This window comes from Pinus tabuliformis, chromosome 7 (genome assembly GCF_031772625.1).
Source record: "Pinus tabuliformis cultivar Carrire ecotype Pingquan chromosome 7, CPIR1, whole genome shotgun sequence".
In the NCBI taxonomy this organism is placed as follows: domain Eukaryota; kingdom Viridiplantae; phylum Streptophyta; class Pinopsida; order Pinales; family Pinaceae; genus Pinus; species Pinus tabuliformis.
This window is the reverse complement of record NC_142293.1, coordinates 1,556,953,718-1,556,964,973: the sequence shown is the minus strand read 5'-3', so window position 1 is coordinate 1,556,964,973 and position 11,256 is coordinate 1,556,953,718.

Below are 11,256 nucleotides of genomic sequence, written 5' to 3'. Positions count from 1 at the left end.
ACCTCTCTAAAATCCATAACTATTGAAAACTTGCAAAAATGTTCCTAACATCATGGTGTTGATGGGATCCCAGAGGGGTCTGTAGGCTCCTTTTTGTTGAATACTGCTCCCATGGATTCAAAAAACTTTTATCAGGGTGGAACAAGGGGTTTCTGTTTGCTGCTATAGGATCCTAGGGTTACCTGTGCAGTGGAAGTTGTTGAAACAAAGGAAAATTGGATAGTTTGTTCTACAAGGTTGAGGGGAAGGAAAAATTCAAAATGCACTTTCTCTTTTCTCAATACACCTTATTCTTTCAATACACCATCTATTTGAAGAAAACACTCAGTCAAATCATTGTTTTTCTTACTAAAATTTAAAACTGTGTGAATTACAGAGTCCTTTTTCTGAGAATTAAAATGGTTTCTTAAGTTCCTATATCAAATGTCGATGAGGAGAATTTTTACTTATAGTTTTCCTGATGATTTTTGTTTATCATTTCCAATTCTAGTTAGAAATGAGCTTCTTGTAGCACCTTGTGAACTTCCTATAACACTCTGTGATCTTCTTGTAGCACAGGTATGCAAAACCCTGTAGATTTTTGGAGTGAGATGCGTAGAAAATGTTTTAGCTGTGTCGACATCCTGTAGTGCTGATAGGCCTCCTTGGTTCTTAAAATAAACTTTTCATGCAATATTAGATTCAGGGGGCTCAACTTCCGTGGTTAGTCGTTAAGGTGATGGGCTCAACACGTTATGTGAGCTGGCCCCACCTACCACATCGAACACCACATTTCACAATGAGTAGGTACATTGGCCCACCTCCTTGAGTTATATCCCCCCCTTTCTCTTTTTCCTTTCCCACGTGTGTGTGGCATTGGAGAGGACCATAGTTGAGTGCAAAGATGGTTGATACTAATCTACTAAGTTCGGCCTATAAAACCTTTCATTAGAGAAATTTTGAGGTAAAAAATGGGCCTCAAATGTAACAGGCCTAGGTTAAAGTTCATGTAATAAAAGATAATAAAGGTGAAATAAGACCAAGGTCATGGGACACGTATTCCAAGTTGAATGTTGGGTAAGCACTATAGTGGGAAACACTTTTGGTTTATTTATGGCTATGGAAATTGGCAAATGCATTGACAAAGGTAAAGAGGAAAAAATTGGCATTCATGTATCAAAATAAAGGAAAATAGGAGAACATGAAGGTGAAGAGACACATATTTGCATGCTAAGGAAATTAGAGGGAAAATGAAGGAAAATGAAGAAAAATGAGACATCAATAATAAAGGCATCAGAGAACCAGTACACAACTTTTGTCAATTTTGGCTTGAGAATAGTGTTATATAGAGAGAGAGCTCCAAGAAGAGAAAGCAAGCAAGCAAAGGAAGGAAATGAAAGAAAAGGAAGGAAAAGGACAAGCCAAGGAAAGCAAGGAGAAGGTTGTATCAACAACTTTAACAGGAAGGTTTTGTAGGTAATAAGTTGCATGTGTGATTTCCTATCTGAGGTGTGAATGCATGGTTCTTGCATTGGTTTATTTGGTTCATTTGTTATATTGAAATTTTTTAAAATGGATATTGAAAGTCCTTTTGCTAATATTCTTACAACATGATTAGTGGATGAGTTGGGAATAATTATGGCATCACAAATATTATCATCGACATCTTTTTCTTAAAAGTGAGTACTAAATTAATTGTAAGTAGTTGTTGAACATCTTCATCATCATTGTCCCCATTCCCTGCTCACATGGGAATTTCTTGATTTGAACGAGGCTTGAAAGGAAGATATAAGGCACACTTCTTTGTAGTATTCCCATGGTAGATAGTCATCTCCATAAATCTACAACCAATAAAGGCATCATCAATATCTAACCATGACCTATCTAAGATTAAGGGGTAACCCACAAAATTTGATTTTAGGTTCAAACCCATAAAATATGCTTGATACTCCCATGATTATACATAGATTACTAAATACTCTAGAATTTCATTAGGTTTGATAGAATAGAGAATCTAATTTGAGGAAAAAAAGGGTATATATTCCATAGAATCTCATTCTCCTAGCCATGATTTTAATATATATTCTTAATCTACATTGTTTTCTAAAGCCAAGAATATATGAAAACATTTTGAGAATTCATACTTATCACATTTGTAATTTCTCAATTTTGGAACCAACTATGACGATTCCCAATCACATAGACATAGATCCTTAAACAATTGTGATAAATATTATGCTCATGAATCCTATCTATCTCCTTCCCCTCTTGCTTCTGTTTCATTCAATTTTAAATTCATATCTCCCTAATGATTACACCATGATTCCTAATCATTCCGAACATTTTGACATTGTGCCAAAAACGTTTCTATCTCCATAAGGGCCATAGAGAATTATAAAAGAAAGGACTTTTCCTAATTCCTTTGACTTGAGCTTAGTTTGGATATGAGAAATGATTAGGATTTAAACAGGAACGCAACAAATTATAGATATAACCACAAATATAGAGATGCAGCGGAAATAATACTTCATTTCATTACTACAAAATACTGAATATGCTTACAAACAAAAATGGAAATAAACTAGCTAGGGCGATGGTAGCTTATCTCTGAGAAGATATGTGGTGGCTACATGCCTCTGAACTGTGTTACAATGAGGCTCAAAGGCCTATTTATTGTTGAGAAACAATGGAAAACCTAAACATCCAAAAACCTAACCCTAGAAGATGAAACGCCAAACTGTGGGCCCCGTTTGGGTGAATTGGTACATCAACTTCCCGGGGTCGTAACTTTGGCATACAATCTCCATTTGACGTGCACAATATCTTGTTAGAAAGATCTATCAGAGAAATACAAATTTGGGAAGAGCAACATCGGTCCATGGACCTATGATGTTCCCAGTTTTCCCAAAAAACGTCATTTAGGGACTCAAAACGGCTCCGGAAGTTCAGGACCCAAAAAACTACTAAAAATAGTAAACTGTGCTACAATTAAGGAAACTGAAAAGCTGAAAGAACAATGGTGGGGGTCCAAGTGGTCTTGGCGGGTGGCCACCAATATCCACCTGGATCATTCCTCCCCCCTTAGGAAGCAATGGTCTCCATTGCGTTGATTTCCTCCATGAGATGAGGAAACTTCTGCTGAACTTGGTCCTTGGTGAGGCACTTGCCCTAGTGAAGGAGTTGTCCTGCTTTGACAATTCGATACAGTTGGATATTCTGCTGGCCAATGTGTTTGATTTGTGTGTCCATGATTCAATCAGTTTCATCTTGTTCCATACAATCTGGATTTAACTCTGTGGGTGTGAGCTGTTCTGCAATGTCAGGTGTGTCTAGCAATGGTGGGAAGTATGGCCGAAGGCAGTCCACATTGAACACTGGGTGTAGGCCAAGGAGTGGGGGAATGTTTAGCTCAAATGCATTGTCTCCCATAGCCTTGGTAATGGTGTAAGGAACATATCAGAGTGATCTGAGTTTCCAATAGGATCCAGTAAGGCGTTCCTTTTGCAAATGAAACCAAACTTTGTCACCCACCTAAAACTTGTGTGGCACCCGATGTTGATCATGTCGCTGCTTGTACTTAGCATTTGATTTCTCTAGAATGTCGTGGACCTGCTGGCGAATATGTTGGATGTGCTAAATGAATTTGTTTGCCTTATCTGTTTTGGACTGGACATGAGCCGAATCTGCGTGAGTAGCTGCAAATGGCATGGCCACATCAATGGGACGTAGTGGCTGAATCCCAAGCCCACCTGAAAAGGGTTGTGGCTAGTCGAGCTGTGGAGAGCTCGGTTGTAGCTATTTTGAACATAGGGGAGGCTTTCAGCCCATGTGCGTGGATTCTTTGAGTTTTACATGCGCAGAATGTGTACGATCATCCTGTTCACAACCTCTGTCTGGCCATCAGTTTGAGGATGGAAGGTTGTGGACTTAGGGAGTTTGGTGTCCAACATAGACTAGAGACTGGACCAAAATGTACTGAGGAACTTTCTATCCTGATCTGAGATGATAGATTGTGGGAACCCAAAGTGTACCCACACTCATTAAAACAAGATTTTAGCAGTGGCTTCTGCTATGATATTCTTCTTGGAGGCCGCCATAATGGCCATCTTTGAGAACCTGTCGACGACCACAAAAACATAGTCGTTTCCATGCTTAGTAGAAGGAAGGCCCGACATGTAATCCATGGAGATGGATTCCCAAGGTCGACTAGGGGTAGGCAGCGGGGTATAGAGGCCTTGCTTCTTGATGGTCGATTTGGAAATGACGCAGGCAATGCATGATCTGATGTACTTCCCGACATCCTGTCGAAAATTCGACCAATAGAAATACTTCTGCAGTACTGCCACTGTTTTCTTGACCCGAGTGTGCTTCCCAAATCATCTTGGCACAGTTGCTTGAAGGAAAACAAAGGTGACCTAGGTGGCATAACAGGGCATCCTGAAGGTGAAAATCTGGAACATGCTGACCCTCCAAGAGTGTTTGGTATGTGTGGCCGAATTCTGGGTCGCTTTTGTAGAAAAGTGGCTAATCAGAAGTCTCGTGCCCATAAGAGTTGAGCAAGGTGGTTAACACCATGATCGGTGGTCGACTGAGGCAGTCCATAACATTATTGGTGCTACCCTTCTTATACTTGATATTCAAATGGAACTGTTGTAGGTATGTGGACCACTTCTGATGGCGATCATTCTGCAATTTCCCTTGGGTCTGTATGAACTTCAGGGGTTGGTGGACTATGTGAATGATTGTTTCCTTCCCCATAATGTAATGCTTCCATTGTCGGTAGGCCTGCACAATGGAATACATCTCTTTGTAATAAGTGGGATACTTCTGGACTGTGTCTGAAAGTGTCTCACTGTGATATGCCACTGGATGCCCGTGTTGAGTAAGGACTGCCCCAATAGCATAGTCAGAGGCATCTGTCTCAACCTCAAATGGTTGTTGCAAGTTTGGTAATGCGAGCACTGGTGCTGAGCAGAGGTGATCTTTCAACTCTGTGAATACCTTTTGTTGAGATTCATACCATAATAATTTTGCTTTCGCTCCTCCCTTGGTGACTTGACTCAAGGGCCAAGTGATATGAGAAAATCCCAACACGAACCTGTAGTAGAAGTTGGCAAGACCTAGAAAGCTGCGGAGCTCTGTTAGAGTGGTTGGAGATGGCTAATCCCAGATGACTTCGATCTTGGCTGGATCCACATGCACCCCTCATTCATCAATAATTTATCCCAGATACTGAACCTGGGTCATGCCAAAAGTGCATTTCTCCAAATTGGCACATAACTTGTGTTGCCGCAGTGTTTGGAGAACTTATCGGATGTGGTGGAGGTACTCTTCCCAACTCTGGTTGAAGATTAGGATGTCATCCAAGTATACCACTACAAATGAGTTGGTGAATGGCCGCAATATGTCATCCATTAGACTCATGAAGGTTGCAAGAGCATTCGTCAATTCGAAAGGCATAACCAACCATTCGAACATGCCCTCCTTGGCTTTGAAGGCAGTCTTCCACACATCAGAGAGTTCAATTGGTACCTGGTGATACCCTGACTTCAAATCGATCTTGCTGAAATATTTTCCCCCCTTCAGTTGGTCCAGAAGGTCATCAATCCATGGGATTGTTTACCTATTACGGACAATGATCTTGTTTAGCGTCCGATAGTCAATACAGAGTCTCCAAGTCCCATCCTTCTTCTGTACCAACACGATCGGGCTCCCACAAGGCGACGAACTCGAACGGATGTGACCTTTCTGCAACAACTCCTGGATTTGCCTCTTGATTTCATCGTTCTACAGAACCGAGCGCCGATAGACTGGTCCATTGGGAAGCAACGCACCTGGGGTCAGATCGATGGAGTGCTTAACCTGACAGTGCATAGGAACTCCTGCGGGGGAGGTGAAGATGTCCTCGTACTCCTTCATGACCTTGTCCATCTGTAGTTGTCGTGCGGAGGGGCCTTGTCTGGAGTTTGTGGCCACCGTCTTCTTCTTTCCTTGAGGGCATATCATCAGGAAAACAAATTTCCCAGTTTTGGAAATGAGCTTACTGCATTGTTTTGCAGTAACCAAAGAGATGGCGGTAGGCGGTGCCACCTCTGGTATCCTTTACAACTTATTTCCCGAAGTAACAATAACAACACAGGGCCTTGATTCATTCACAACATGTCACTTCCACAAGTATGGTTGTCCTAATAATACATCACAAACATCAAGGGGAGCAACGTCACACAATACCTCATTCATGAAGGGCTTGATGTTGTATGGAAGGTGACATTGTTGGCTTACATGAAGATCCCGTCCTTGGTGAAGCCACCCGATGGTGTATGGTTGTGGATGTGTTGTGGTCGGTAAGCCCAGCCGCTTCATGACCTCTACCGAAATGAGGTTCTTTTGGCTCTCGCTGTCAACAATGAACTATAGCAGGGAGCCCTTTACCCATATCTGGGAGTGGAAGAGACGCTCCTCCTCCTCTGGATCTTTGGGTTCCTCCTTCTGGATCTTCGTGGTGGCAACAGTGGCGTTGGTCTTTGCATCGATAATCAGCTTCCCTTTTTCATTCCCCTTGTTGGGTTCTAACTCAGAGTCAGAACATGCATCTGATTCTGAAACCCTTAGCTCGGCCACCAGTGACTGCTTGGCTCAACACTCACTTTTGTTGTGAGTGGAACTCTTATGGAACTCACACCACTTCCTTGTGTCCTTTTTGGTTTCGCGGTGCTGTTCTTTGCTTGCAGCTTTGGCGGGTTGTCTTGGGCCACCTCGCCTTGGCTTTGTCCTTTGTTCTGTGGTTTGGGGGCACATTTCCCTTGCTTCAGATTCGCAGATCCAAAGTCTTGCTTCTTCTGTTTAAACTTTTGCTCGACCTTGACGACATATCGGTATGCCATGCTGAGCGAGGAGATGCTCAGGAATTCTATTTCTTCCTAGATGTACTTGTGCAGGAAGCAACGGTATTTGAGTACCAAATGCTGCTTCGAATCCTTGATACCAAACTTTGTACGAAGGGTATGGAAAATATTGGTAAACTCTGGCACGTCTTGGTCCCTTCCCTACCACAATGTGGTCCACTTTATGTATTGATCCTCATAGCTTCCAACAGGGTAGTACTGCTCCTTGATGGCAATACGAAATGAATTCCAAGTGGGTGCAACTAAAAACATTGAGGCAGTGCTTTCATCCTTCTGCACGCAGTAGGTTTCCCACTAGTACTTGACGTGGGGGGCGACTTTGAGAAGAGCGAAAGTAATCTTTTCCCGGTCGAAAAAGTCATGAACAGAAAAATACCCTTATAGCATATTTTACCATTTATCTACGGCATCTGCATCTATCTGACCGTCAAATATGGGAATGTCAAAGTTAACTTGTACCTTAAAGGGTGTGGTGCTTCTAGAGTAGTTGCTGGAAGTATATGTGTCACCCCTGGGTAGCCACTGAAGGATCTGGGCAAAGTTGTCCATCATCGCGTTCCTTTGTCGCTTGAGGGCCTCTTCAAGAAAGATTTTGATAGGATCTCCTGCCCCCTCGTATTTCTTTTCATCTGCCATGGGAGGCTATCGGGATTTTCAATGCTGGTCCTGAAAAGGTTCGACCAGTTCAAGCCCTAACTCCTTATATCTCGACCTTGTTGGGGACATGCAAAGAAAGACAAAGAAAGAGTAGACCGCTCTGATACCATTGATCCAGATTTAAATAGGAATGCAACAAATTACAAATATAACCACACATATAGAGATGCAGTGGAAATAATACTTCATTTCATTACTGTAAAATAGTGAAATATGCTTACAAATAGAAATGGAAATAAGCTAGCTAGGGTGATGGTAGCTTATCTTTGAGAACAGATGTGGCAGCTACATGCCTCTAAACTGTGCTACAATGAGGCTCAAAGGCTTATTTATTGTTGAGAAACAATGGAAAACCCTAAACATCCAAAAACCTAACCCTAGAAGATGAAACGCCAAACTATGGGCCCCGTTTGGGTAAATTGGTACATCAACTTCCCGGGGTCGTAACTTTGGCATACGATCTCCATTTGATGCGCACAATATCTTGTTAGAAAGATATATCTGAGGACTACAACTTTGGGAAGAACAACATGGTCCATGGACTCATGTTGCTCCCAGTTTTCCCAAAAAACGTCGTTTAGGGCCTCAAAACGGCTCCGGAAGTTCGGGACCCGAAAAACTGCTAAAAATAGTAAACTGTGCTACAATTAAGGAAACTGAAAAGCTGAAAGAACAATGGTTGGGGTCCAAGTGGACTTGGCGGGTGGCCACCAATATCCACCTATATTAAGAAATAAAAAACAAGAGCTTATGATCTCCATCAAATCCTTCCAAACTGTTACAATTGCTATTGATATTCCATTTAATCTACATAAATGAAGGACAATTCTTTTAAACAAGAAGACATAATAACTTCTATTTTGGATCCCTCACACATTGTTTCTTGAATCATTCTTACATTGGGATTTTTTTAGTCTTTTGAGGGCTAGATTTTTATGGGCACCCCTGTCTCATTTAACAAAAGGATTGTTATGGATTAAAATTTTGAAGGAACTCCCTACACTAAGGGCCCATTTGATGGCCATTTCCCCCCATTTTTTTTACCTCTTTTATGCCTTTCTTGTTTGCTAAAGACAAGTAGGTTTTTCTACCAACTATTGATGATTGACCAAGGCCTATGGCTAATACCCCTTTTCCTATCTCTTCTTTCTAAGAGGAATATTTTCTAGGTTTAAGTTTATATTTGTATACTTTACTTCTTTCTACTCTTGAAGGAATGTACCACTAACTAGAGAGGTGTCGTTAAGAGTTTAGTATTCTATTATCTACCAAAATAATACCCTTGGTGTTAACTTCCAACTTAAAAACATTACTTGGGATATCCCTTTTATATGTTTACTGAATTCGTTCATGAAAGAGATATCCCTTTTCTATGTACTACCCAAACCATTCACTAAAGGGGATTTCTATGAATAGGAATTCATTTAAAAATTTTCTTCTCGAGGAGTTTTATTTGTAAATGGAAGAGAATTAGAGGATGCAATTTCCATTCTTACATTTTCCAATGAAAAAATTGATCAATGACTACTTTAGTCCCCAATAAAAAATATCAATTTCCCCCTACAGGTTCCTCAATACGTATCTTTCAATTTCCCTCATTTCTACCAATGGCCAAATTTTCGTTATCCTATTCTTCATGTATTTTCACCTCAATAATGATTGAAGGACCCTAAACTTCATTGTTTTTGGTTACAAACTCTTGATCTTTTTACATAACCCATTGATGCCTTTTCTCTTTTCTTGTAGACCCATTTTTTAGAAGGGTTTGGATACAGTTCTTGTACATGTCAACTTGTAGCGTAAAATCTTAAACATTTGAACATAACTTTCCAATAGTCTAGCACTTGTAAAATTTTCCACTTGCCCCATGTTATGTCCATTGCTTCTAGCAATAATTCTCAAAAGTCAATATCCACTATAATTTTCATCACCTTTCTATCCACTTTAGAGTAAGACTCTTCCTCCAATTCCATGAATTTTCATAGTTCATCCCTTGGAGCCTTCAACATGGTTTAACTCTAGTTGATTTAGGTGATTCAATCAACAAGTCACAAGTGAATGGATTTTTTTCTAGGGTTAAAAATTATTCTCTATCTTCATAGGTAGAAAAAAGAAGGGCCCCAAAACAACCTATAGGCTAGGACCTTCTCTACATCACTCTCATCTAAAAAATCTAAAATGAGTCATCCCCATGTAAGAATAAAGTTTTTTGGAAAATACCCTAACATTACAAACTAGGTTTTCTCCATCCACAAGGACATGGATCTATTTTGAGGTTTGTTTCCCCATAACATCAAATTGGTATATTTTCCATTAATTTTATAATGTCTCCCATGCCTACATTTTTTCCTAGCACTAGGCTTACCTTATCCTTTCTATGTATCTTTCCTTTTTCTTTTCAAACCACTAGGATGAAATAAGGTTTCCTTTCTTGAATTTCATTCAGCACTTCATTTTGATTTTTCTTCTTGGATCAATGATCCAAACCTTTCCCCATGCACAGTTCCTTATCCATCCACTAACCAAAATCCATCACGCTAAACCTCCTTCAATTGCACATAATTTTAGAAGGATATACTTGCTCCTTTCACTAGTTATTTTAAAGGATTCCTCAACCCGAGGAATTTAGAATTTAATCTAGATTTTATAACCCCTATTGTATCTGATTTGGAGACAAGTTGCTCAACATCATCACGTGTCCTTTCACCTTACACATTATAAAATATCAATACCTCTGACTTTTTTTACTCTTACTCCACCTCATTTCATGATCTTAAGTTTCTAGGTAAGTCAACGACCTCCCATAGACCCTTGGTTATCTCCCATCCACTCACCCTAATCACTTTCAAAATATATGTTAACCTTAGAATTACCTTCTTTTCCTCTTTTATATAGCCCAATTTAAACCTCAAAATTTAGACATCACCATCATTTAGAACTCAAAAGTGAGCCATCCTTATATGAGAATACATAATTTCGACAAATATCTTAACATTCAAAATTGGGATTTCTCCATCAATAGGGACTGTTGCTCCTTAAGAAACCAATTCCCTGGCTGTAGGGAAATTGTGCTTAAGACATTAATAAATATTATTTACTGTCACTTATTTGTCACTTAGATATATGTTGTGTCTTTAAATGAAGGACCTGGAAACTTGGTCTTTAACCCTTAGTACATGTATGACCAGAACATCTCAGAATGCCATTTGTTGCTAGATATAAATGATGAATGAAGAAAGCTTGAAGGAAAAGTTAAAGATAGTATGCTGATCTTTCACAGAAACTACTATCCATCACTTAGAAGAATTATGGAAATGAGAACTGAATCATAGACAATATGCTGCTTAACACAAAAACTACTATATGTGACTCTGGGAGAAGTTAAAGATAATATGTTGGTCTTTCACATAAACTATTATCTATAACTTAGAAAAGAAGGTGGGAACTTCAAGTATAGGAGCGCTCTTTTAAGGGATTTTAACTTTATCTACATAAGCAAATAAAGACCTGCAACTTCATTACTATACTTGAAAGAAGAAAACATAACATGACACATAACAGAGAAGGTTACAAAATTATACCCAACAACTCATGGAAACTTCTGATTCTTTCATTAATCAACGATGATATCAGGAATACAGTGGCCTAGTCTCCGGGTTCTCCAAAATTCCAACAACCAACCCTTTCTCTGTAAATTTTCCTCTTCTTATACATT